We start from the raw sequence: 26,625 nt of genomic DNA, 5'->3' as shown, positions 1-26,625 counted from the left end.
TGAGATTTTGATTGGGATCACAGTGAATCTGTAGATCCATTCTGAGAAAACTGATAAAATATTAAGACTACCGATTTATAAACATAATATATTTTTCCAATTATTTAGGTCTTTTTACATTTCTCTAAATGCTTTTTGATATTAAGTTCTTGAGCCATTTTTGTTAGATTTATTCTTACATCTTTCATGTATTTGAATTTACTATAAATGGTATTGACCTTTTAACTTTTTCTCAGTTTTTAGCTGATACCAATACAATAATTTTTAAATTTTGAATTTGTATCAAAATGCCTCTTATTAATTCTAAAAGTGAATTCTTTGGGGTTTTTCCAAAACAGTCATCTGTGAATAATGACAGTTTTTTGCCTTTTTAATTGTTTTACTTTTATCCCTGTCATCTTCCCCTGCTCCCCTGAAGGACCCTCCAGTACAAAGCTAAATAGAATTCATGCTAGGAGGCACCCTTACCATAGTCCCGAACGCATTTCTCCATACATTTTGATGTTTGCTGTCTTTTTTTTTTTTTTTTTTGTAGATATCCTTTATCACACTAAGGGAGCAGTGTACTAATTACCCAACTTCATTTTAATAAATCTTAGTTTAGGATTGCATCAATTGCTTTTCATGTGTCTACTGAAATGACTCAATGATTTTCTCTTTCATTCTATTACTGTTGTAAATGATATTGATTGATTTTTTTTTTTTTTGAGATGGAGCCTCACTCTGTCGCCCAGGCTGGAGTGATTTTTAAATGTTAAACCTGGGTTTTCCTTTTATAAACCCAATTGGTTGGCATATATTATTCTATTGATGTATTGATAGATTCAGGATGCAAATACTTTGTTTCTAATTCTTCTATCTATGTTCATGAAAAAGGTTGTCTTGTAATTTTACTTTCTTTTAATGTTTGTCACATTTTTCTATCAAGATTACACTAACCTCATTAGGGAAGTGATTTATCTTTTTTTTTTTTAGAGCTGGTATCTCACTATGTTGGCCAGGCCAGCCTTGAATTCCTGAACTCTGGGGATCTTCTTGCCTCAGCCTCCCAAGTAGCTGGGATTACAAGTATGCGCCACCATGCCTGGCTCGATTTATCTTTATGCATTCTCTGGAAGAATTTCTGTAAGATTATTATTTTTTCCTTAAATGTTTGAAAACTTCACTAGGGGAGGTGTCTAATACTGGGTTATTATTTTAGGAATGGTTTTTAAAGATTTAATTTAAAAACAGATATAGAAGTATTCCAATTTTCTATTTCTTTTTTTCTGTTTTGGTGATGTTTCCCCTAGAAATCTGTCTGTTTCATCTGTGCTTTCAAATACACTGGTGTAACATTTTCACACTGTATTACTGGCTTTTTATGGTCTGCAGGTTCTCTGTTGATGTCTCTTTTTTCATTTTATTATTGGCTATTTGTGTCTTCTCTCTTTATTTCTTTATAAGCCTTGTCAAGTTTTCATCCATTTTAATAGTTTTTTTTTTTTTTCCGAAAACAAATGTGGCTTTGTCAGTTTTCTTTGTTGTATGTTTATTTTCTATTTTATTCATTTCTGCTCATCATGATTTTCTTCTTTATATTTAGGGATAATTAAATTTGCCTTGAATTGGAGACAAATCATTACTTTTGGCCTTCTTCGCTAATGCATCTTATATGCCTGTTAATTTCCTTTTAAGGATGACTTTAGCTGCATTCGTCTTATGCCACTACATCATAAGTAGCATTTTTACTATCCCTTAGCTCAAGATTTTTCTAAGTTTTCACAATTACTTCTTTGAATCGGGAGTTATTTAGAGGTCTGGTTATTTTCCAAATGTATGAGGATTTAAAGTTTTATTTTTATTATTGATTATTGTTTAATTACATGACAGTCAGAGGACACATTCTGATGATTTCAGACCTTTTCAATTTGTTGAGAAAGGTTTTGTGGCTAACATATGGCCATTTTTGATAAATGTTTCATGTATACTTGAAAATAATGTTTATTCAGCAGCTAGGTGCAGAGTTCTAGTAAATTCAATTAGGTAAAAATGTTAATTATGTTATGTAAATTTTCTGTATCTTTCTAACTTTTTGCTCTCTTATTCTATCAGTTATTGAGAAAGATGTGCTTAAATCCACTATTATTGTGAATTTACCTGTTGCTCCTTTTAGTGCTTCCCATTTTTGACTTATTTATGTTGAGAGTGTGTAATTAGGAACATTACAATTTAGAACTGTTACATCTTCTTAGCAGATAAAAATTGATATCAACATGAAATGTCCTTAACTTAAAAACATTCTAGGCTTAGAGTCTACATTGCCTAATGTTATTATAGCTGCACCAGCTCTCTGTTTTGTGCAGTGTGTCTTCTAAAAATGCTATTACTTTCAACTTTCTACATACTTATATTTACTGTATGCCTTTATAAGTAGCCTATATTAGTTTTCGGTTTTATCCAGTCTGATAGTCATTTTTAAAGTAAATTTCTATCAAAATTTAACATTGATGCAAAAGACTGAATAATTCATAAGGGTACTGTTCAGTGAATTGTTAAAAGGTGAAGGCAGCTGTGTACTGAGTACCCATGTCAGAAAACAGAACATGGCCATCAGGCGTGGGCACCTTTTCATGCTCCCTTCTCATCACTGTTCACCCAAGGGTGAATACTGTTCTAACACTGTACATTAGCTTCACCTGTTTTGAATTTTATGTAAATGGAACACTATATAAATTCTGATTCATTAAAATATTTAACAAAATATTAGTAAAAAAATTAAAATTTACATTTAATGTATTTTCTGATATTTTGGTGTTTAAATCAGCCAATTAACTACATTTCGTATCCATCACACATTTGATAGTTTTTCTCTCCTTCTTTAATTTCTTTTGAATAAAGTACACGTTGTGATTATTGTGCCATTTCCCTTCCTCTATTAGTTTGCTACTTTTATGCTTTGATTAACCTCTTCCTTGCAAAGGGCCCCAGAAATGATAAAAATGGAAGTATTAGTCTATTAAAGTCTATTAAATTTTATATAAATATAAAATTTATATTAAAATATAAATTTTTGTTCCACAACTTCCCAGAAAATGCAAGAATATTCAAACACTTGAACTCTGAAATTTACATTTCTCCCATCTTCTGTGCTTCTATTGTCATGTATTTTAACTCTCTACAGGATTTTAATCCAAAAAAGGGATTTTTAGTATTATTAAAGTTTACCTACACACTCACCCTTTCTATTACTCTTCATTTCCTCCTCCATCTCTGTGCTTCCATCTGTGATCATTTTCCTTCTGTCTAAAGAAATTAACATTTCCTTTACTCTAGCTGGCAATAAGTTCTCTCAGTTTGCTATCTCTATGTTTACTATGGTTGCTATCTCACTTTACTATGCTATCATTTTTGAAGGATATTTTCACTTGATATAGAATTTTAGGTTGATCATTGTTTTCTCATATCATTCTGAGGATCTCATTCCATTGTCCCCTTGGATTCCAATATTTTGTTGGAAAGTCAGCTGTCAGCCTTATTATTGCCCCACTGAACAATTTTCTCTGGCTTCTTTTAAGATTTTCTCATTGTCTTTGGTTTTCACCAGTTCTGAAATCCATCATGCTCTTTCCTGTTTCACAGCACTTCTTGAATGTATGGTTTGGTATTTCTTGTCAGTTTGGGGAAATCCTCAATTATTATTACTCAAATATTACTTCTGCCCCATTTTCCCTCTCTGCTGTGACCCCTTCACTATGTCCTGCATGTCTCTTACATTCTTTTCTGCCTTGTTCATCCTTTTGCCTCTTCGCATTGAGGCTGGATAGCTCTGTCTTCATTTCTAGAGTTCCGTTTGTAAAAAAGATTTTAATTTACTACTGCAGGTCTCCATTTTGTGATTTAGCCTTTTATCATAGTTCTTTTTTTTTTTTTTTTTTTTTTTGAGATGGAGTCTTGCCTGTCACCCAGGCTGGAGTGCAGTGGCGCGATCTTGGCTCACTACAACCTCCCCTCCCAGGTTCAAGCAATTCTCCTGTGTCAGCCTCCTGAGTAGCTGGGACTACAGGCACCCGCCACCACACTTGGTTAATTTTTATATTTTTAATAGAGACGGAGTTTTGCCGTGTTGGCCAGGCTGATCTCAAACACCTTACCTTGAGCAATCCGCTTGCCTCAGCCTCCCAGAGTGGCATGAGCCACTGCAGCTGGCCTATAGTGGTTTTGGGTCTATTCTGCTTTTTTTCTCTCTCTTGGTTTTTCAGTCAGGCCTTGTTTTCTTATATTCCGTTTTTTTTTTTAATTGAATACTACATATAAATATAAAATTGTAAATACCACTTAACAGGATATGTAGTTATCTTCTAGCAAGCACACAGTTTTGCTCATGGTGAGGATTTAGCTAGGAGCAGACTACCTTAACCCAGAGTGGATTGTCAAGGATTAAGATGATTTGAAGCTCAGCTGTGTCTTTATGCAGGCTTCCCCTTGTCTATTTCCAGCTTATTCTTACTGCTAGGGTGTTGCTTTTTATTGTTCCAGCTGAAAGTCTGGGATGTTTACTAGATTTCTTTCCCTTGGTGGGTGGGCCCTGAACTCCAATTTTTGTCCTTTCCCCTATCCAATAGTGCTGCCATGTCTCTTGACCTCTCAACTGCTGCTTTTGTGATCAGCATTTGACTGAAGGAGAGATGGGGCACCACTGCTGGATGCACCTCTTTCTCCAGGTCTTGGCATGTCTCTGGTCCATCACATGCACACATGCATGCAGGCCAGCAGCTTTTCTAGTTGTTCCTGGAGAGATGCATTGTTTCAAAACAACTTAGGTGGGCATTGTACCAACTAGAACCCCACATTTCAATAAATATTTTTTTTTTTTTTTTTGAGACAGAGTCTCGGTCTGTTGCCCAGGCTGGAGTGCAGTGGCGCAATCTCGGCTCACTGCAAGCTTCGCCTCCCGGGTTCACGCCATTCTCCTGCCTCAGCCTCTCCAAGTAGCTGGGACTACAGGCGTCCGCCACCACGCCCGGCTAATTTTTTGTATTTTTTTAGTAGAGACGGGGTTTCACCGTGGTCTCGATCTCCTGACCTCGTGATCCGCCTGCCTCGGCCTCCCAAGTGCTGGGATTACAAGCGTGAGCCACTGTGCCCGGCCTTCAATAAATAATTTTTAAACATAAAAGGTTACAATTTTAGAAATTATCTTTACATTTTATTAGAAATGCATGTCTTAATGAAAGAAATAGGTGCGCTTTAAAAAATTAATTTGTATATTCATGGTTAAATATGACTGATTTCTAGAATGAGACAAGTTCAGAATCAATGATATTTCTAGTCATTAAATGTAAGTGCTGAGAAAGCTGTTCACATAAATAAATATATAGAAATAGAAGGAGTTTTTTGTACCAATGTCATTTAATTCTTTGAACTGCTTCTTTGAATGCCAAAATCACACAGTGATCTATCATCATGCATTTGAAAACAATATTTCAGCTGACAACTCAATTAAGTTTTTCTTAAATAATTTAAAAGCAAGCACTGGAAATATCTTTTCTTTCAAGTTTTGTTATTTTGTTACTGGATTCACTCACTTTCCAACATTTACATCAATATTTTGAACCATCTGTCTCTGTCTGGTGCTAAAGGCATTTATATACCACGGCAATGCACCTTAGGAATATTCTTGATGGGCGAGAGGTATCTTTTTCTTACATAAAACAGGAAAGAACATTTTTTAGTCAGGATGACTTTAGCAATACGTATGGACATTGAGGATCTTAGAATTGGTTTCTTTAAAACTAATCTTGCTCTTTGAAATCCCTGGGAATTAAGTCTGAAGACTCCTGACTAAGAAACTAGGCAGCAGTAGCTGTACTCTATGGGAACTGAAATGCCCTGGAAGCAAATGGGCCCAAAGTGATGTTGACAGTTGGAGGTAAGAGGTGAGATTTGTCTGACAGTGGCATAAGTTATTCTCTTCAAGGTTATCCCCCAACTAAAGCTCTATGTGCACAGCAGAGAGAGGAAGAAACTTCGAAGCCAGGGCCAATAGGACATCCTAATTATGATCTACTAAGATGATTACAGACTCAGATAATGGGGTGAGAAGGTCCTATCTCCACCCATCAGAGGTGCTCTGAATGCAAGTCCTGCAGACACTGTTTATTTGGGTGGAAGTCATGTGTCTCTGAGAAGGGATGGGACTACCACCCAAGTGGATGGAGACTGGACAGGTGCAATCCTTCTGCTCTATCTCTGCAGAATGGTCTCTCCGTGGTGAAATCCCAAAAGGGAAAACATCTGCCCTTACCTCTAATGTTAAAACCCAGAGTGAATAAATGACTGGCAAAGGCAACGGCCAGCAATAAATGACCATGGCAATGAAACGGAATGTGGGAGAGAGAGCAGTTTCAGATTCAGCAAAGTTTTAGAGGGAGCAAAATTAATTATTCCGAGGTGAATTTGCGTGGGAGCTTTTCTCTGGTCTTTATCTGATGGAAATCAGACTGGAGGGGGAGTGTTGTGTGAATCCCAGGAGACAGCTGTCTAATCAGGAGTCTGCGGGCCCCTCTCCTGTATCTCCCACAGGCTCAATCTGTGAAGTGGGCGAGCAGTGCTCAACCTCGCAGGCTGCTGCCTCCAGGCCCTTTTCATGGCTCCACAGGGAGCATGGAATCTGGTCAGCTGAGATCCTGCAAGTCCCCTCAACACAACTGAGGAAAGCAGGGCTTTCTGAATCTCTGCCTCAGGGATCTGTGGGGAAGGCGGCAACAAGGGCGATGGGCTGCCTTTTGCAATTTCAAACATTAATCAGGGACTTGGGGCAAGATTTTGGTTTCACGACAACTTTGAGGGCATGGTTTAGCTTTATTCTGTCTTGTTTCCTCATCATTCCCAGGGAACATTGCAGGGAAATGCCCTTAATTAGGGCTCATTTTTTAGGACCCACTCTTATCTCTGTCTAGAGTCTGCCCTCCCGCTGGGTATTCCCATCTCGGGCAGTCTTCTTCTACAACCTAATAAATACATCCTGATTGGAAAATAGAGCATCAGTGAGAACTTAAAGGACAACCAATGACAGCCATCACTAAGCCCATGGGCTTTGGTGCAAAATAATAATAATAATGATGATGATGATAAGGTATTTCTTCTTCAAAACATATAACTTCCACCCATTAGAAAATTATCTTGATAAACGTATTTTTTTCATAACACTTTATTGGCTTGGACCAAAAATTGTCAATACATATGCAAATCTGTAATGTCTACGATATGGATGATGCCCCCCATAGATGTGGCATTCTGTGCAATTAACAGCTTTCACAGCTGTACCTGCCATCGTACCTCAAACTCCTTCATCTACAGCTGAGAAAACAGAGGCCTCCTATGGGAGAAGTGAACGTCCCAAGGTCTCCCGGCCTGCCAGCTATAGGGTCTAGCTCTGGTACTTTCCACTGTGCGCACTGCCTTCCTGAAGGAGACTCACTTCCTGGCAACTCTCTCCAAGGACCACCGAGTTGAGCCCATAAAAATTACATTTCTCCAAACTTCCTAGAGCCTAGGTTTCCCCTTCCAATTGTAGCTCCTGCTGCCTGCCAACTTTGACACATCTTGTAACAATAACCCCTGTGCACTGCATTTTGTGTGATGTGAGACAGGTGTGCAACTGTTGAATACATGTCTCAAGAGAGCTTATTAAAACAGCTAAGCCAATTAACTCTCTTAGAAGCACGTAACCTTTTCCAGGAAAATACATCTGAGGCACAGAAGCTTGTGGGAACAAGTCCTTGGGGGAAAGCATGGCCTTTGATCTCAGAGACACTTTTCCTGGGGTTGGCCTTGCCCACGGGGCTGGGGGACCTTTGGCGGTGGCTCCCTTCTGATGCAGGGAGGAAGGGGGTGGGCTAGCCTGAGCGCAGGGTGACCCTGCAGACTGGCTTTGTGTGCAGGGGTGAGAGCAAGCTGAGGAAGACAAATTAGATGAGAACCAACTCATCCATTAGCGCTGACTCTGAAAACTCAACTGAGAATGACCCACTGGGCACAGAAAGTGACTAATAGGAAACCAAGATGAGAGGGAACGTGTGCTGTACCCAGGCTGAGTCTCAGCTTCAGGGAGGCAGGTGGTGAAACTACAGCCAGGCGTAATGAGGCCAAAGGCTGCGCTTTCATCTCTCTATCTTCTGGTTACCTTTAGATCAGGAAAAATCCCTGGCCCAGGGTCAGGGACTGCACGTCTTCCGAGTGGGACCAGGTGAGAGGAATGAATGACCACGGCTGGAATTACGACCCCTACAGGCCACCTGATGTAAGCGATCCACAGGGTCTTTGTGTCTGAGGCACGTGCCTCATGACCTTCTCAGTCTTGAAAGGATTACAGTGACTGCACGCTTCCCACAAAGGAAGCCCTCTTGACTTTCTCACCACACGGTTTTCCTGACCAAAGCCTCCTTCTCCGAGGAGCTGGGTTCCTCGCATTTGGATCACAGCAGACTGGACCTACCTGGCATGCAACATGCTGCCAAGTCCTTTAATGCAGAGCTCATCAGGGTTGCTGAACCTCTTGCCCCTGTCTAGGAATTCCTTCCTCACCCCTCCAGTTTGAGCCTCTGATTCCCAAGTCTTACAAATGGCCTTATCCCCCACGTCTACCGGGGTCTCATGGTCTCCCAGGCTTCTCAGGTGGTTCGGAGCCACTCATAGGAAGAGCTGAGGCGAGGAGGGAGCAGTGCCTGTGGGCCCTGCAAAGCCTCTTCTCTGCAGTTTCTGGGCAGCAGCCCGGCACCAGTTCTCCTGGACTAGCCAGTCCTGTGGCCTTGTCAATGAGCTCCGCCTCTGCCTCAGTCCTGTGGGTGAGCCCTGAGACTGAGACATGACACGATCAGGCTCTGTCCTCCTCCCCTTCTCCATGGACCTGGTGGCCTCTCCCGCTGTGCGTCCCTTTCCTGGGAGCCCCGCTTCCTGTCATTCATTGGCCCTCATGGCCGATCCCAGAATTTTCTGGGCAATCTGGAACAGGGCTCTTGCTGCCCTCTGCACCTCTGCAGCCCAGTGCAGGGTCTGCGGAGACGGGGAGGGAAGAGCAGAGAGAGGCTAAGGGATTTCTGCGCGCCTCGCAGTGAGTGAGTGGCTGCACGGATCTGGTATCCATGTTCCGGCTTTTTAAAAAAAATCTTCTGCCCTGAAGTTCCTCAAGTGCTCCAGTGAAGTGCTGGAAACACTGTAGCCGAACAGGAGGCACAGGCAGGTAGGGGGCGCAGCTGTCTGCACACAAAGGGCTCAGGTGAGGCCAAAGTGCCACCTCTCTGTCCCACCACAGCGAAGTCCCTCTAACAGATGAAGCTGGATCAGACAGCCAAGGGCCTGCAGACTCAGCTAGGAAAGGTGCAGCAGAGGCTGGCAGGGCCCCCCCGGGCCCCCAAGCCACCTTTCTGCTCTAGGAGGGGTTTGCTGCTGACAGAGAATGGGGCCTAGGCCTAGGAGGAAGGCAGATGATGCAGAAAGGGTGCAGGCTGCCCCACTCACCGAACACCCCAGACTCTGGCATTCTCCTATGAGGGCTAATTTATTATGGGGGTACCAACCTGGAGCCACCTTCTTTACTTTGCCAGGACTCCTCCCCCCAAATCTGCCACCCCCGGACAGTGCTCTGGGGAGTTGGGCTGGCACAGCTGGGAAGGCCAGCAGAAGCCCCAGCAGTGCCAGGCCCTCTCCAGACCTGGCCAGAAACCAGAAACCTCCGAGAGTTGCATAGCCTGGAGTGCCCCAGCAGCTCCCCACACGCCCACCTCCATCCAGCATCCTCCAAACTCCTGCTGAAGGCCCACGCAATCCTTGTGGGCCTTCACCCCCTCTCCACTGCCCCTCCATGCAGACTACACATTTCACAACCCACCGCCTGCTCACAGACCCATCAGGCTGCCGCTGTCCTCAATCCAGACCAGTGCGACCCCCTCAGCCACTTCACCCCGTCTCTTACAGGCTGCTCTTCATTTATGCCTTCAACGTTCTAGGCCTCCCCTGGTACCTTCCTCCATAATGGCCATCATCAGGATGACACCACTGAGAATTAGGAAAAAAGTGTCTATTGCCATGGGCGTGGGAAAGGTAAACTGACCACTTACCTAAGTAATGAATCCCACCAATGGAAAGACAATGGGAAGCGGGTTGTATTGTTATCACTGAATCCTCTCATCCTTAATGAAAGATATTCAGTGACCAAGGTGAGGGTATACTGAGGACTTCTCACAGCAGCCGAGGCAGTTTGCATGACTACTTACCTCGTTGAGCTAGAATGTAGTGTGGGAGTCTTAACACAAAGGGACTTCATTTCATGGACTACCAAAAAATAGTGAGTGCTTTCAATTCTCTTTTCAATATTGTAGAGGAGCTCAACGACGTATGGAAATGGTACACAATTTTTTTTTTTTGTAAAGCAAGTAAGCACCCTATAATTTCTCTCTCCTGTATATCCAACATTTTCCACATGAAAAAAGCAAGCTATCCTGTGGTGTTTGCTATGTCAAGAGAATCAGGAAATAGCATTATCTCTGGTCTGATGTTATTTTTTTCAAAAATGTGCCCATAAGACATATTTCTTTTCTTTTTTCTTTTTTTTTTTTCGAGATCGAGTTTTGCTCTTGTTGCTCAGACTGGAGTGCAATGGCGCAATGTCAGCTCACTGCAATCTCCGCCTCCTGGGTTCAAGCGATTCTCCTGTCTCAGCCTCCTGAGTGGCTTGGATTACAGGAATGCACCACCACCCCGGCTAATTTTGTATTTTTAGTAGAGACGGGGTTTCCCCATGTTGGTCAGGCTGGTCTCGAACTCCCAACCTCAGGTGATCCACCCACCTCGGCCTCCTAAAGTGCTGAGATTAGAGGCCTGAGCCACCGTGCCCGGCCAAGACATATTTCTTAAATAAAGATCCCATTTTCCAAACCACGGCTTGGTCTTCAAATAGTAACCTGACAGTAACTGTCCTCAGAGACTCTGTGATGATTTGAGATTTGGAATGGATGTTCACACACTCACCTGGCCAGTAGTACATGTAGACCTTCCTTTTGGCCTTGGTCAGAGTGACCCACAGAGGTTCTGATCCATTCCACCAGAGAGGCATCAGGCTGTCTTTGTTGACGCCAATGTCAAAGGACTTGTTGGTGTTGGGGTCCCACATGTACTTCCCGATCATCTGATGGACTTCACAATGGCGGCCTGTGTCAATGAGAACACAGCTGTCAGTTTACGGTTCTGGTGGTTTCTATTTTTATCTTTGTTTCTTGATATATAAGCCATTCGTGCTTGTTTAGGAAGTACAGAACAGCATAAAGATTTGCTTTTGACTTTAAAAAAAATTAGATTTTTTTTCTTAAGCTGTGCCATGAAGGTAGACAATCCAGTAAGATGTCCACTAATTGACGGAGGGTGGGGTCATTTTGAGTGACGTCACCCTGTCAAGTCAGCTGTTTTAAGTTACACTGAGAACACCGTGTGCAGAGCTTGAAGTCTAAATATGAATTAGCATGGACATCTGTGGATTCCTCTGAGACTTGCTCTCAGATTCTCACCCCAGAGCCCTCTCTGCACCCTCCAAACCCTCCTCCCGTGAGATCAGCAATCCAGCTGTTACAGTGTTTATTCTTTCCTTTCTTAGATAATAGGAGTTGTTGCTTCAGCACTGAACAGTGATAAAACCTATGACGTTTGGAACAGAATGGCGAAAAATAGATTCAACTTTGAAAAACAAAGCAGGAAAACAACCCTCCAAATGCAGTGTTATACAGAAACGAGGGCTGGTTCTGTTGAGCACAGCTTAGTCCCAGAAGACAAGCCAGAAGTGAGAGACGCAAACGCTTGGCCTCTTTTGAAACATTAGGCTTAAATTATTTATTTTGGAGCAATCTGTTACATCTTTAAAGTAAAAATAATACAAACATTGGCAAGTGCATCAAAAATTGCTGCAATTTTAGTGAGCGTCATTTGGCACCAGGATGAAACATGCTTCACTGAGCTCCCTAACTATGCTTAATCAAGTGGCTTTTCTTCTTTGTTTTACTGTCGTTGTTTCTTCTCACCACCCTCTCCCCAAATTTTATTTTTAAACAGAAAAAAAGAAAAATTATAAAATACTATTTGGAAAATAGACACTAAAAATACCAAATGGAAAAACCTTTCATTTCATCCCAGAAAGCAAGGCATGCCACAAACTATGCTACTGTGCTCCCAGAGATCCCAGCAAAAACGGTTTTCACCAAAAGCTGTAGAATTAGTGTTTTGATCTTGACCAAAACTTTCACATTAAAAAGATTAATAAACTGAAAAATAAAATAAAATTAATATGTTGAGCAATTTCGGCAATGGTTAAGGAGGTTATTTTATTTATTGTTTCAACTAACATGTATTCAGTGCTCTTATATATATAGTCCTATGTATTGTAGGCTGTGATAGGTGTAGAGATTCCAATGTGAATAAATGCCGTGCCCATCCTCAAGTGGCTTGTAATTTAACACTCAACAGAGGGTCCTCTGTGTAAAAGAGCCAGGCTTCCCGGGGCTGTGTCTGAGAAGGAGGACAGGCTGCAGCCACAACTTCAGAATTATGATGACCCTCGCTCACCCTGTTGCAGAGGATAATTCCTAGTATGTTCTCACCAACTCATTAAAAGTAGGGTCCTAATTTTATTAGTTCAACTATATTATCGTTTTTAGTATATGAAAGTTGAATCATATTAAGAGAGCCCCATTACAAGTAAAAGTACTTATCTATTTCCTTTATTTAAAATTTTGCATTCTGTGTCACAAATTGTATCATATTAATGATGCTTACTCATCCTTTCACAGGGCAAGATAACCACGATCACATCCACAGGAATAGGCCTCCTGCACGGACAGTCTTTCCTTATAGATAGATGCTCTCTGATCTCCCAAGTCCAGGAGGTTATCTCAACTGCAGCTGGTGTGCAAAGAAGCTGAGCAAATGTGCAAAATCGGAAGGGGGTGTGGGAAGCATCATTCCTGAGGTCAGGAACCAAAGAAGAGCCTCTGAATGAATCACCAGGAAAGGACCAGGGATATCAGACATGGGAATAATAGGGAGAGATGCTGAGTGAGAGGGGTGGAGGGATCTCTGCTTCCAAGCTTGAGTTGTTTGGACCATTTTAGAACAAGGGCATGAAACCCAAAGATAAATGGAGGCTTCACAAGATGTGGTTTTCACAAGGCTGCATACAAGGAAGCATGAAGCAACCAGAAAACAATTTTTAAAGTACATATAATCTATACTTGTATATCTCAGAAACCCCATATCATTTGGTGAACATTTCTCTCTTCTCTTCAACATGCATATTTAGCACTCTGGACTCTAAAGTGTCCAAACTCGCTCATTCTTCTTTGTTCTCTGTCTCTGAGTAGAAAATTATAAGGAGCCTCTTGTAGATTGCAGAGCTGTTGTATGGCTCGATTGTGTGTGTGCATGCACAGGTGTGAGAGAGACAGAAACAGAGGGAGACAGAGAGAGAGATGGAGAGAACATTCTCCTACAGAATTCCTATAAGGTGGAGCGCTTTCAAGAAGGTCACCTCAGGCTTCTGTGGAGAAAGTTGGGTTTCTTCTTTTGCTGGATTGGGCCCTGAGCTGAGATGGGAGGGTGTGCTGTCCCCAGGGCTTCCTTTGCTCTGGGAAGAGTGGCCTTTCCCGGAAGCCGGCAGGAGGAGGCTGCTTCAGATCTTCTCCCGCCTTCCCATGAATACAGTAAGGCTGCAGTCTGTGCTTGCAACAGTCGAAGTCAACTCAGACTCAAGCTGATTTCCCTACCAACCCTCTGTCTCTCTTGCTCTTTCATTTTTATTGCCTCGGTAAAAGTGGTGGCTGAAAGAACAGAACAGAACACAATGTACTGGCTTCTGCAGCCCACGATCTCTCATCTCCATATTCCTGCCTGACCCGTATCTATTTTTACACAACTGCAGTTCTGGGTTTCCCTCTGGTTGTGCTTTCCAAACAGAGCTTGGATGTGGTTTGGTTGTTTGGTTTCTTTGCTCTAGGCTTGAGTAGAAACTTTGCTGACATCCTCCAACACCACAATTGCAGGTGGTTTCCAGGTATGATGTAAAGAATATCTACTGCTCTTCCTTCTCCAAATGACTACTCTGGGGGCTTTGAAATCTGTGTTTGCTTTTCTCAGAAAGAGCTCCTGGAATCGTTCCCATAGCTAGAACTGTTGTATGAAGGGGGTGGGATATGACACCTTCAGTGTTCATTCCCCAGAGTCTTACTCAAGTGTGTTCAGACGTAATGATCATCACAAGAAGTTTCTTAGCAAGCCCCCAGAAACTTCTGCACCATGTTATATGTTTCATCTCAGAAATGGCTGGCCTTCACATTCCCTGAGAAGGTAGAGGATATGTCCATCTTATCTATAGCTCATGGTCACAGAAACTTTCTCTTTGACCTCTGAGTCCTCTGCTCAGCTAGACCCAACCTTGGGCTTCCGTCCTTTTGCTTGTAGAGTCCAGGTTGATCAAGAATCCTGCTAAGTCAGTTTAGTGATAATCCTCCATGCTTGGTATCTGACCACCCTCAATATCTCACCACCCTGCCTGCCTTCAGCAAGAGTTCTGTTGAGTAGACCTAGACAGAATTCTGTTTCCCTTGATGTTTCTTCTTAGTAGTTTTCCGTCTGCTGACCCCACCATGTTCCTCGTCTGTCAATCTCTACTCGTCTGTTGTACTTGGAGTGGAGCCCAATCTCTCTCCCACTGCTGGATCCCACTGCAGGATCCTTCCATCTATCACAGTGGTTCCTCCTTAAAGAAAGTTTGCCTTACCATCTTTAACAAGCATCATAAATAAGCTTTCTTTCTTTCTTTTTCTTTTCTTTCTTTCTTTCTTTTTCTTTTCTTTCTTTCTCTCTTTCCTTTCCTTTCTTTCTCTTTCTTTCTTTCCTTCCTTTCCTCTTTCTTCTCTTTCTCTTTCTCTCCCCCTCTTTCTCTCTCTTTCCTTTCTTTCTCTCTCTCTTTCTCTCTTTCTTTCTTTCATTTCTTTCTTTTCTTTCCTTCCTTTTCTCTTTCTCCTCTCTCTCTCTCTTTCTCGCTTTCTCTTTCTTTCTTCTTCCCAATCTCACTTTGTCACCCAGGCTGGAGTGTAGTGGAGCAATCATTGCTCACTGCAGCCTCGACCTCCCCAGGTTCAGCCTCCTCCTCAGCCTCCCAAGTAGCTGGGGCCACAGGCATGCGCCATCAAGCTTGGATAATTTTTTTTTTTTTTTTGGAATTTTTGTAGAGACAGGTTTTTGCCATGTTGCCAAGGTTGGTCTCAAACTCCTGGGCTCAAGTGATCCACCCGCCTCAGTATCCCAAAGTGCTGGAATTACAGGCATGAGCCACTGTGCCCAGCCAAGTTTCTGTTTAACAGTGGACATCTATAAGGTTGCTACTACTTAGATTTCAGTCTTAATTTTTCTCATTGTTTTCAAACAGTCAATGTCAATTCCTTTTATAGTTCCTTACCTCTTTTATTCTTTTTGCATTCATTCAACATGTATTTATCAGATAATGTTTGCATGCTAAGTATATAAAGATAAAAAAGAAATGGTCACTGTCTTTGGCTCACAGTCTGCTATGGACAATAATATGGCACAGTGGTTAAGGGAACGATTCTTGGAGTCAGATTGTATAGGTTCAAGTATAAGCTCTACTATTTACTGTCTGCATGACCTTGGACAAGTAGCTTAGACTCTCTGAAGCCTCAATTGCCTCATCTGAGTAATGGGCATCATAACAATTATTGTGAACAGTCATCTGTTTGCATGGCAGCATGGAACCATAAAAATGGCCAAAACCATGAAAAGCTATCTTAATAATCAGTGGGGTGGGGTGAGGGGAATAGGATTGTTCTGTGACACTTAAAAATGTTTGTCAAAATATTGAAAATTCTCCTATCACTTATACAGGAAAATGAAGGAAGAATTGTACAATTATAATTTATTATTATTTTATAATTTACAATATTAGAAACGTGGAGAATTAAAGGGCACTATTTCTTTGTAAGAAATTTATGAAGAATGCTTTGAATGGTGCTTGGCTGCTTCTTCTAGAGATATAACAAAATATGAGTGATCATCTTCTTATGCCTTAGGGAATTGTTATGTTCTTTCTAAGTTTAGGTTGGCTTTCAACATCTTATCCTTTGTGCTTTCAATGTCATGAAATAGCTCCAGGTGCTCTTTAATGTGAAGTTTTTGCTGGTGTCACTTCCTCTGGGACATCTTCATCCTTTTTTTCATAACTTTTTTCTTAATTTATGTCAATAAATTCACCCTCAGTAAAGTCCTTGGGCTACATATCTAGAGCTTTGTAAATGATGTCAGTGTCAATGATCACATGGTCAATGATCTCTTCCATAATTCCACTTACATTTGATTCAAATCCTGCAAAGTTATTTTCCAGTACAGTAAGAGTCTCTGCCATCCTCCATGTATATTACTTGCTGTTCCTATCTGTCATGATGCTTGAATGTTTCTGGCTGCATGTTTTATGTCACAGTTCTTCCAAAGCTTAGCTAAATAAATTGCATTATGTCCCATTGTATCATCAATAACCTGTCTGAAATACAGGTTACTTACATCTAAAATAATAGGCTTCAAAAGTTGCAATAACTTATTGTCCAATTTAATAGATGATTAAAGTCGCTTTTATAGAAAAAGCAAATTTACTCATATTCTTTCAAGTATTCAAGAGGGTCAGCGTGACCTGGAGCATTATCCAATGATAGTAATGCATTAGAAGTTAAACTATATGGGTTTATCAGTGGGACACAGGGAAGCAACACAACTGCGTGCTTTGCTCTCCGTGCATGAGCTAATATTAGATGAGCAGCAGCGAATCACCAGCAGACTATGAAAGAAGTGATGTGACTGACCAACAATCATGATGGATATTTGTCATTTGCATAATGATAAATAGTCCTAGTGGACTGAGGACTAGCAGGGAAGTTTATAGTTTATGCCACAGCAGCTACAATTAGGGCCGCCAGATTTTATTCAATATACTGTGGTAACTGAAATTCGCATCATGTTGTTGGAGAACTGACATTATTATTTTTTATTTTTTTAAATATCTTATTTCAATCGATTTTGGGGTATAGGCGGTTTTTGGTTGTGTGGATAAGTTCTTTAGTGGTGATTTCTGAGATTTTGGTGAACCTGTCATCAAGCAGTGTACATTGTACGCAATGTGTAGTCTTTTATCCCTCACCCCCATCCCACCCTTTTGCCATGAGTCCCCAAAGTCCATTACATCATTCTTATGCCTTTGCATTCTCATAGCTTAGCTCCCACTTATAAGTGAGAACATACGATATTTGGTTTTCCTTTCCTGAGTTATTTCACTTAGAATTATGGCCTCCAGTTCCATCCAAGTTGCTGCTAAAGACATTATTTCATTCATTTTTATGGTTGAATAGTATTCCATAGTGTATATATACCACACTCTCTTTATCCACTCATTGATTGATGGGCACTTAGGTGTGTTCCATATTTTTGCAATTGTGAATTGTGCTGTTATAAACATGCATGTGCAAGTGTCTTTTTTATATAATGACTTCTTTTCCTTTGGGTAGATACCTAGTAGTGGGATTGCTGGATCCCACTACTTTGCAATTATGAATTGTGCTGCTATAAACATGTATATGCCAGTATCCTTTTCATATCATGACCTCTTTTCCTCTGGGTAGATGCCCAGGAGTGGGATGGCTGGATTGAATGGTAGCTCTACTTTTAGCTCTTTAAGGAGCTTCCACACTTTTCCACAGTGGCTGTACTAGTTTACATTCCCACCAACGGTGTAAAAGTGTTCCATTTGCACCACATCCATGCCAACCTCTATTATTTTTTGATTGCGGCTATTCTTGCAGAAGTGAGGTGGTGTTGCATTGTAGTTTTGATTTACATTTCCCTGATCATTAGTGTTGTTGAGCATTTTTTCATATGTTTGCTGGTCGTTTGTATATCTTCTTTTGAGAATTGTCTATTCATGTCCTTAGCCCACTTTTTCATGGGATTTTTTTCTTGCTGATTTGTTTGAGTTCCTTGTAGATTCTGGTTATCAGTCCTTTGTTGGATGTATAGATTGAGAAGATCTACAATGCTAGTTGTACTTTTAGTTCTTTAAGGAATCTCCATACTATTTTCAATAGTGGTTGTACTGGTTTACATTCTCGCCAGCAGTGTAAAAATGTTCTCTCTTCACCACATCCACACCAACATATATCACTTTTTGACTTTTTAATTATAACCATTCTTGCTGGAGTAAGGTGGTATTGCATTGTGGTTTTGATTTGCATTTCCCTAATAGTGACATTGAGCATTTTTTCATGTTTGTTGGCTATTTATATGTCGTCTTTCGAGAATTGTCTACTCATGACTTTTGCCCATTTTTTGATGGGATTATTTGGAGAACAGACATTATTTAATCTGTGGTAATCGAGTTTTGTGCATATCTGAATTGTGCAAAGCAAAGAGTGTGTATGCATGCACATGTGTACATGCACATAAACATACATAGCACATGGTAAGCACTGTTAATATTAACTTATATTACTATGAGTATTAGGGGAAGAGTCACACAAATGAATACAATCTAGAGGTCAGCTGGAGCACTCTCTCTCATGAACTCTCCATATGATTGGTTCCAATCCTACTTCCACCAAGATTCTCACAAGTCCCCAGGAGATACACATAACTGCAGGCATCTCTACCTCCATACTCCTGCTTCCGGGACATATGGTGTCTAGAAATGTAGCTCAGCCCTTTCCTGTATGACAAAAAGGAACCTCCTCACATGAAATATTCATGAGTTGGGTGAACTTTATTGGGGATTCAGTCTGGAGAAGAGGGGGAGATTGAGGGCAAAGCAAAGAACTTCCAACTGAACATCAGACATCCAACGTCTCTTCTTGACAGAGAACACAAAAGCAAAGACAACAAAAACAAAAAGAAATAGATGGGACTTAATTAAACTAAAAAGCTTCTGCACAGCAAACGAAATAGCAGAGTAAACAGACAACCCACAGACTGGGAGGAAATCTTCTCAATCTATACATCCAACAAAGGACTGATAACCAGAATCTACAAGGAACTCAAACAAATCAGCAAGAAAAAAATCCCATGAAAAAGTGGGCTAAGGACATGAATAGACAATTCTCAAAAGAAGATATACAAACGACCAGCAAACATATGAAAAAATGCTCAACAACACTAATGATCAGGGAAATGTAAATCAAAACTACAATGCAATACCACCTCACTTCTGCAAGAATAGCTGCAATCAAAAAATATTAGAGGTTGGCATGGATGTGGTGCAAATGGAACACTTTTACACCGTTGGTGGGAATGTAAACTAGTACAGCCACTGTGGAAAAGTGTGGAGGTTCCTTAAAGAGCTAAAAGTAGAGCTACCATTCAATCCAGCCATCCCACTCCTGGGCATCTACCCAGAGGAAAAGAGGTCATGATATGAAAAGGATACTGGCATATACATGTTTATAGCAGCACAATTCATAATTGCAAAAATATGGAATCAGCCCGAATGCTCCTTAATCACTCAGTGGATAAAGAAAGTGTGGTGTATATATATACCACGGAATACTACTCAGCCATGAAAAGGAATGAAATAATGGCATTTGCAGCAACCTGGATAGAATTAGAGACCATTATTCTAAGTGAAGTAACTCAGGAATGGAAAACCAAACGTTGTATATTCTCACTCATAAGAGGGAACTAAGCTATGAGGATGCAAAGGCATAAGACAGATGTAATGGACTTTGGGGACTTGGGGGAAAGGGTGGGAGGGGGTGAGGGACAAAAGACTACACATTGGGTACAGGGTACACTGCTTGGGTGATGGGTGTACCAAAATCTCAGAAATCACCACTAAAGAACTTACTCATGTAACCAAACACCACCTGTTCCCCAAAACCTATTGAAATAATAAGAAAAAAGGCATCCAAGGTATCCCCAGTCTTTGCAGCAACCACTGCCCCCTCCCCCCGTGGTTTTCTCCTGGTCGCCACTCTCATGGACCCAGCCTGCACATCTCACTGCCTCATTGCTTCCCTATTTTCTGCTCCACAGCAACCCCTTCCAAAATTTCTGTCCAAACTTCAAAGTTTTCTCAAAAGCAGTTCAGCCCTCCAGTGTTCTTGTTCAACTTATATTTGTAGGCTCATAGGGTGCTGGAAAAAAGTGGGGAAGGAAGGAAGGAAGAAAGGAAGGAAGAAACTTCAAATGCCTGACTATTGTTGGATAATGCTGTCATCACCCTGATCTTCTTGAGTACTTGAATGAATATGTGAAAGTTTGCTTTTTCTACAAAGACAACTTCAATAATCTATTAAATGGGAGAGTAAGTTATTTCAACTTTGGAAGCCTATTTTGAAGCCTAAGTTATTTCAACTTTTGAAAGAAAGAAAGGAGGAAGAAAGGAAGGAAAGGGAGTGAGGGAGAGAAGAAGGAAGGAGGGAAGGAAGGAAGGAAGGTAGGAAGGAAGGAAGGGAGGGAGGGAGGGAAGGAGGGAGGGAGTGAGGGAGGGAGGGAGGGAGGGAGGGAGGGAAAAAATGACTGGAGGGGAATGAACCAAGACAGAGGGCTTCCTATTGAAGTAGGAATTAGGATAGTCCTCATGCCAGTAAAATGTGGCATTTTGCTATTCCCCACACTCAGAGTTCACTTTCTTTGAAAGGTGAGATGCTCTTACTGATGTGCTAGATGCGGTGCTAGCACAATTCAAGATGGTCACAGCTGGACTCACTCAAGGTCCTGGCAATAAACAGGCTGCACAGAGTTTAATTCAGGGGCTTTTACGAAGGTGTGGGCTGGGCTGAGGGGAGCCGATGGCATGGCGAAGCAACCCAGGAGGAATGGCAGCAGCGAGCCATTACCACCCACCCACTCAGCTCCCCGGGTGGTGAATAGCAAGGGGATCTGCCTCTCCAGCCACCGTCCTAGAGGCCATCCCTCAAGGTCACCCTCTGAGGCTCAAGGCAGGCTGGAGAAAGCAGAGGAGGGCAGACAGGCAAACAGAGGCTCTCCAGCGCAAGGGCCAGGGAAAACCCTAAGACGTGGATTTTTCAAGAAAATCGTGTTGATCACTTGAGCAAGGGTCTTTCACTAAATATCAGAGACCACACAAGCTGAGCATCCCCTGAACAAGTACTTGTGAGCTTTGATGGTATCACACATTCTTAGGAATGGAAGGGACCTCAGGTGGCCTCCTAGTCTAATCCCCTCCCTGCAATTTCAGAGGTGAGGAATAACTCCCTGCCCTTTGTATATATTAGGTGTGAAAGGCTTGAGTGTGTGCCCAAGGCCACAATTCCAATAAGCGGTGGGTGGGGTGGAGAAGCAAAGGGAACGAGGGTGACTTGAACCTGGACCTCCTGGCTTCTCATGTCATGCTCTTTACACTTCACTTTCCATGACAATAACGGATTTATGGTTACAGTTGGACTCTGGAATATGAAACGTATGCTGATTTCAAGGTGAAAGTTCTCGGTTTAAAAAAGAAAAACATTTTATTCACGTCTCCAAATATATATACAGAAAAACAACTGCATAGCTGGTTATCTCGCTGAACAATCAGGTTCTGCAGCCGATGAGGAATTCCTCAATTGCATGAACGCTTTTTTAATTCCGGTGTATAACCACCTTTAGAAAGTGACAGTAATCTTTAATTTGTAAGGCATTCGTTTTATTTCTCTGAGGCCTATGCGTGTTTCCATTAGGCGACAGTGGTTGTGTCTACTAGAGATCAAAACAGCTGGCAGAAAAGGGAGACATGGGGTTACATTTGAGGCACATCAATTTAGTCAAAACATGGGGATATAAGTGGGGCTTACCATACACTAAGAAGGATCATGGAAATCGTTCTTTTCTAACCTACAGGTTTTTGCCCAGAGGCAGCATTCAATGGAGCGTTGAGTCCAGAGTTGCAGGCAGGCCTCTGGGGCCACCAGCTGGAAGCCTGGGTTATAACAACGTGTGACGGGCACAGGGACCTGGGCTGTGGGCATCCTGTCTGCCTCTGGGAGATGGTGGCTATGGTGGAGAGATGACAGAGGAGTTTGGGTTGGGGTCTTCTCACTTTCTAGCTGTGGGAATTGAGTCTAATCCTCAGCTTCTCAAAGCCTCACTTTTTCTCTCTCTCTAAAATGAGATTCATAATACTCATCTGGCTAGATTGCAATGAGCGTTAAAGATAAAAGTGGTCGATGCACAGGTGACGCTTGCTATATTGCAGGTATTGTTCTAAGGGCATCTCTTATGTTGGATTGAATTGTGTTTCTCCAAAAAGATCTGTTGAAATCCTCACCCCAGGTACCTCAGCATGTGACCCTGTTTGGAAATTGGGTCTTTACAGATGGCATCAAGTTAAAATGAAGTTCTTAGGGTGGGCCCTAATCCCACATTTCTGGTGTCCTTATAAAAAGGGGAAATGTGGACAGAGAGACTATACCCAGGGAAGATGATGTTTGGAGAGCGAGAGATGGCTCTGTAAACCAGACAACACCTGGGGCTACGAGAAGCTAAAGAACCAAGGAATTTTCAGAGGGAGCACGCCCCACCCACACCTTAATTTCTGACTTCTGACCTCCGGAACTAAAAGACAATGCATTTCTGTTTCTCTGAGCCACCCAAACTTGTGTTACTTTGTTACAGCAGGCCTAGGAAAGGAATTCCACATTTCGACTTCACCGTGGCCCTAAGGGATAAGTACTATTGTTAGCCCCGCTTTCCAGGTAAAGTAACTGAGGCGCAGAGGTGAGTTGCCTGAAGTCTTACACCACCAGGTATACTGGAGCCAGGATTTAAATCAGGCAGCCTGGATCCCGAGGCTCAGCTCTTCACCACTGCAATCTACTAACACTTGTGCAACCAGAATGAACCAGCACTCCACGCGATTCCCAGCACTCAGGAAGCCCCCAGGAGAAGGAAGCTGCTGGTGTTACACTTGCTATTATGCAATCTGTGAAGCCTCCACCCTCAAGGACAGGATGCATTCAGGGGAACACGTCAGTCCTGGTGGAAGGTCTTGGGGCTGAGCCCACTGAGGAAGTGCTTTACCTGGGACTCTGGAGGGGTGAAGCTCATAACCTAGGGCCAAAGGCAGAAATCTATTTTCTGGACACTTGCTGATCAGTTTAATTACAATAGTTCCCAGTCCTTGGCCACCTCCTTTGTATCTGGAACTAAATGCTTTACATTTGCATCTTAGTCTTCAAGATAACTCTAGGAGATGGAGAATATTATCTCCATTTTGCAGATGGAAGAACTAAGATTCAAAGTGGCTGAGTGAGGAGGCTGAAGCCGCACAGCTAGGAAGAGGGCAGAACCCCAGTCCCAACCAGGTCTCTGACTCAGCATCCGCCCTCCCCCACACCAGCACCTGCTCCCCTCCAGGCAAGGTGTTGCCTCATCAGTTCACCAGGGCTTGCCATCTTAATACAAATGAACTCATAAGTCAGGCCTGATGCTGAGACTCTCAGCAAAGTAACCACATGGAGATGCACAGATCTCTGGAATGCCAGACATTCTCTTATCTCTTGCAATCAATTATCATGCACCAAAGTTTAACTGTAAATACCTCTAAGGAGGGAATACTCTCAGACTAGGGATATCAACAAAGGAGATGGTAATGTTAAGCTTCCTCTTCCTCTGGAAAGAAGCCAGCTGTGGAAAGAGAGGCTCCCAAAGTTCTGAAATCAGGGGGTCTCAAGATAATGGATAGATACATTTTAGAGACTGAACGTACATATGCTATCTCAAATTGACATGGTTAAAAGAAGTAACTTTATATATTCGATTCGGAGCCAAGCAGCCAGAAAATGTTAAATAAGTCAGACATTCCCACTAGTAGGTTTCCTTTAGTACTTTTCCTTGAGCATTTGGAGGTGTAAAGATTAGTTTAGACCCTGCTTAGATTAGTGAACTTTCAAATAACTACTTTATGCCCAAAAGACTTGAAAGAATTAACAATGCGTTGCTCAAAGCAACTAACTTAAAAATTGAAATTTGCCTTGCAGATAACCTCTGTTGGGAAATCCATTTTATTTTTTTAACGTGTTCAAAGACAGACTTTGGATGTTAAAGTGGTTTCCAATGAAATATGCAAGATTGAGGTGAAACAAAAGCTCACAATTTGCACATCCTTAAAAGCAACTCCTGATGTATGTGCCAGACACAGTCATCGTTAGATTCTGAGACACAAATATTATAAGGCTGAGATAATGGGCTTTGATTATAGTGTGAAGTGTAGGGATTGCAACAAAAATAACCCCCAAAGAGGAGACATCTTTGATTAGGAACATTCACACTCATTGTTTTGAGGTCATTGGACTTAAAAATAAATGCATTGCTTTATGTTTCTGCAGTGCCTGCCAGCTTGGTGCAATTATTTAACAAGTAGAATACAGAAAAGGAAACAAAAATAATTTTCCTGCATAAGGACAAAAATGTGAGCCCTGAAGTTTTGACTTAAACACTTTTTACTTTTAGAAAGCTAATTTTTAACAAAGCTCAAAGAAATTTCCTGACAATTCAATTCCTCTTCACCGCTGTGCAAAGTTGGAAAAGAGCAATAATTAATTACTGCATTGAAAATGAAATCTCTTTTGAGGCACACTCCCATTTTATTGAGTTCTTATAGAGGCTTCTCAAAAGATGGTAGATATTCGGAGGGAGGAACTTCTTACTTGGGGCATGTCTACCTCCATACAGGAAAGTCAGCCACCCTCTCCATCCTGAAGCACCTGTCTTCTGGCTCGTGATAAAGGTTCCTTTTCCCACCCACTGGTCTCCCTCCTCTCCCCAGTGACCAGGTTGGTTGCGTTCCTCACACTAGTAGGTGATGACTTTGGCAAAAACCAGGCTCCACCTGCAGGTGGTGGGAGCACCCCTTTTATGTTCTCTTCCCGTGTCCTCACCCAGGGCAGAAATTCTCCTCATGCCAGGGGCAGAGACACTGCACTCATCCCGCAGCTGCCCCACCTGTGCCTGGGGCAGGGGTTGGGAGGTAAGGATAGGAAATTTAACTCAGTAAAAAAAGCACATTTAGGATAGCTTTTCTTTCTTTATTTTTTGAGACGGAGTCTCACTCTGGTGCCCACGCTGGAGTGCAGTGGTGGGACCTCGGCTCACTGCAACCTCCTTCTCCTGGGTTCAAGCGATTATCCTGTCTCAGTCTCCTGAGTAGCTGAGATTACAGACATCCACCACCATGCCCGGCTAATTTTTGTAGTTTTAGTAGAGACAGGTTTCACCATGTTGGCCAGGCTGGTCTCAAACTCCTGACTTCAGTGATCCGCCCCCCTTGGCCTCCCAAAGTGGGATCAAGCTTTTCAATTGGAGTAGAACTTAGAATGGCCAATGAGTGATGATTTCCGACAGAAAAGACTAGTTACCAAAATATTACTGGATCATCTTTTTTTTTTTTTTTTTTTTTTTTTTTTTTTTTGTTGAGACAGAGTCTCGCTCTGTCGCCCGGGCTGGAGTGCAGTGGCGCAATCTCGGCTCACTGCAAGTTCCGCCTCCCGGGTTCACGCCATTCTCCTGCCTCAGCCTCCGAGTAGCTGGGACTACAGGCGCCCGCCACCGCGCCCGGCTAATTTTTTGTATTTTTTAGTAGAGACGGGGTTTCACCGTGGTCTCGATCTCCTGACCTCGTGATCCGCCCGCCTCGGCCTCCCAAAGTGCTGGGATTACAAGCGTGAGCCACCGCGCCCGGCCTGGATCATCTTTTAATGCCAGGAATTGATAGAGAATGATGGAACCCAGCTCTTTAGGAGTATGAACTAATCAGGGACTTGAACAGCTCAATCAAGTACAAACCCATCAGTCAACCATCCCCCGCCCACTTTTTCTGAGGGAAAGAAACAAGTGGAAGCAAGCTCATTTTCGTTAGCTTGGTTAGTTTTGCTTGTCGTTGCTAGAATATGTGAGGTAGGTATGATGCTGGCCTGCCAAAGTTCATGGCCTCGGGTCAGGTGTGCCCATATAGAAGTGAGACCAGCCTCCCAAGTCTCAGGAGTTAACTTCACAGCAGCCACAGCTGGTTTGTCCTGATCAATGATCATCGGTGATCTGCATATCAACAGATGGTGCTGGGAGCAGACACTGGGTCTCATTCAATGATTCATGTCTATAATCCTCCTTGGGTGCTCTTTGCATAAAAGCTGTTGAAAGATAATCTGCCTTAGGGATCAAAGAGCAACTCAAGCGAGCTGCATCCTTCTGATAGTTTCCGAGTCCAAGCGGTAGACTCCACGGGAATAGGGGAGATTTTTGAGTTAAAAACAGAAGGAACAGGTAGGATGAGAACTGGCAGGAATTGAGGACCTGTGAGAACCATGTGGCCTAAGTGGAAGGAATTTTGGAGCCCAGCAAACCAGAGTTCAAATCCCATCCCAGCCACCTCACACGACTCACTCCACTTTATTGAGCCTCAGTTTCCTCCTCTGAAAAATGGAGATAATCATATCTTTTTTCAGAGTTAAGTGGTTTCAGGTAGGGAAAGCTTTGGCACGATGTCTGGCGTGGAAAAGGCCAATCCTATCCATCAAATGGGCCTTTTAAAAGGCCACTTTGAAAAATGGCACTTTG

General features: G+C 42.3%; 1 long non-coding RNA gene and 1 pseudogene across 1 annotated transcript; both read right to left on the bottom strand.

Moving 5' to 3' along the window:
* The window catches only part of LOC129464924 (glycerophosphocholine cholinephosphodiesterase ENPP6-like), a 92,086-nt pseudogene that overhangs the window by 33,722 nt on the left and 31,739 nt on the right, over window positions 1-26,625 (bottom strand).
* On the bottom strand, window positions 25,077-26,596 carry LOC134732756 (uncharacterized). The gene is made up of 2 exons (XR_010116242.1): window positions 26,452-26,596; window positions 25,077-26,198 (listed from the first exon to the last, which is right to left on the bottom strand). It is a non-coding gene; the product is annotated as an uncharacterized lncRNA (long non-coding RNA).

The sequence above is a fragment of the Symphalangus syndactylus genome, chromosome 16, assembly GCF_028878055.3.
Source record: "Symphalangus syndactylus isolate Jambi chromosome 16, NHGRI_mSymSyn1-v2.1_pri, whole genome shotgun sequence".
NCBI lineage: Eukaryota > Metazoa > Chordata > Mammalia > Primates > Hylobatidae > Symphalangus > Symphalangus syndactylus.
The sequence above is the reverse complement of the archived record's forward strand: the minus strand, read 5'-3'. Positions and strand labels throughout refer to the sequence as shown.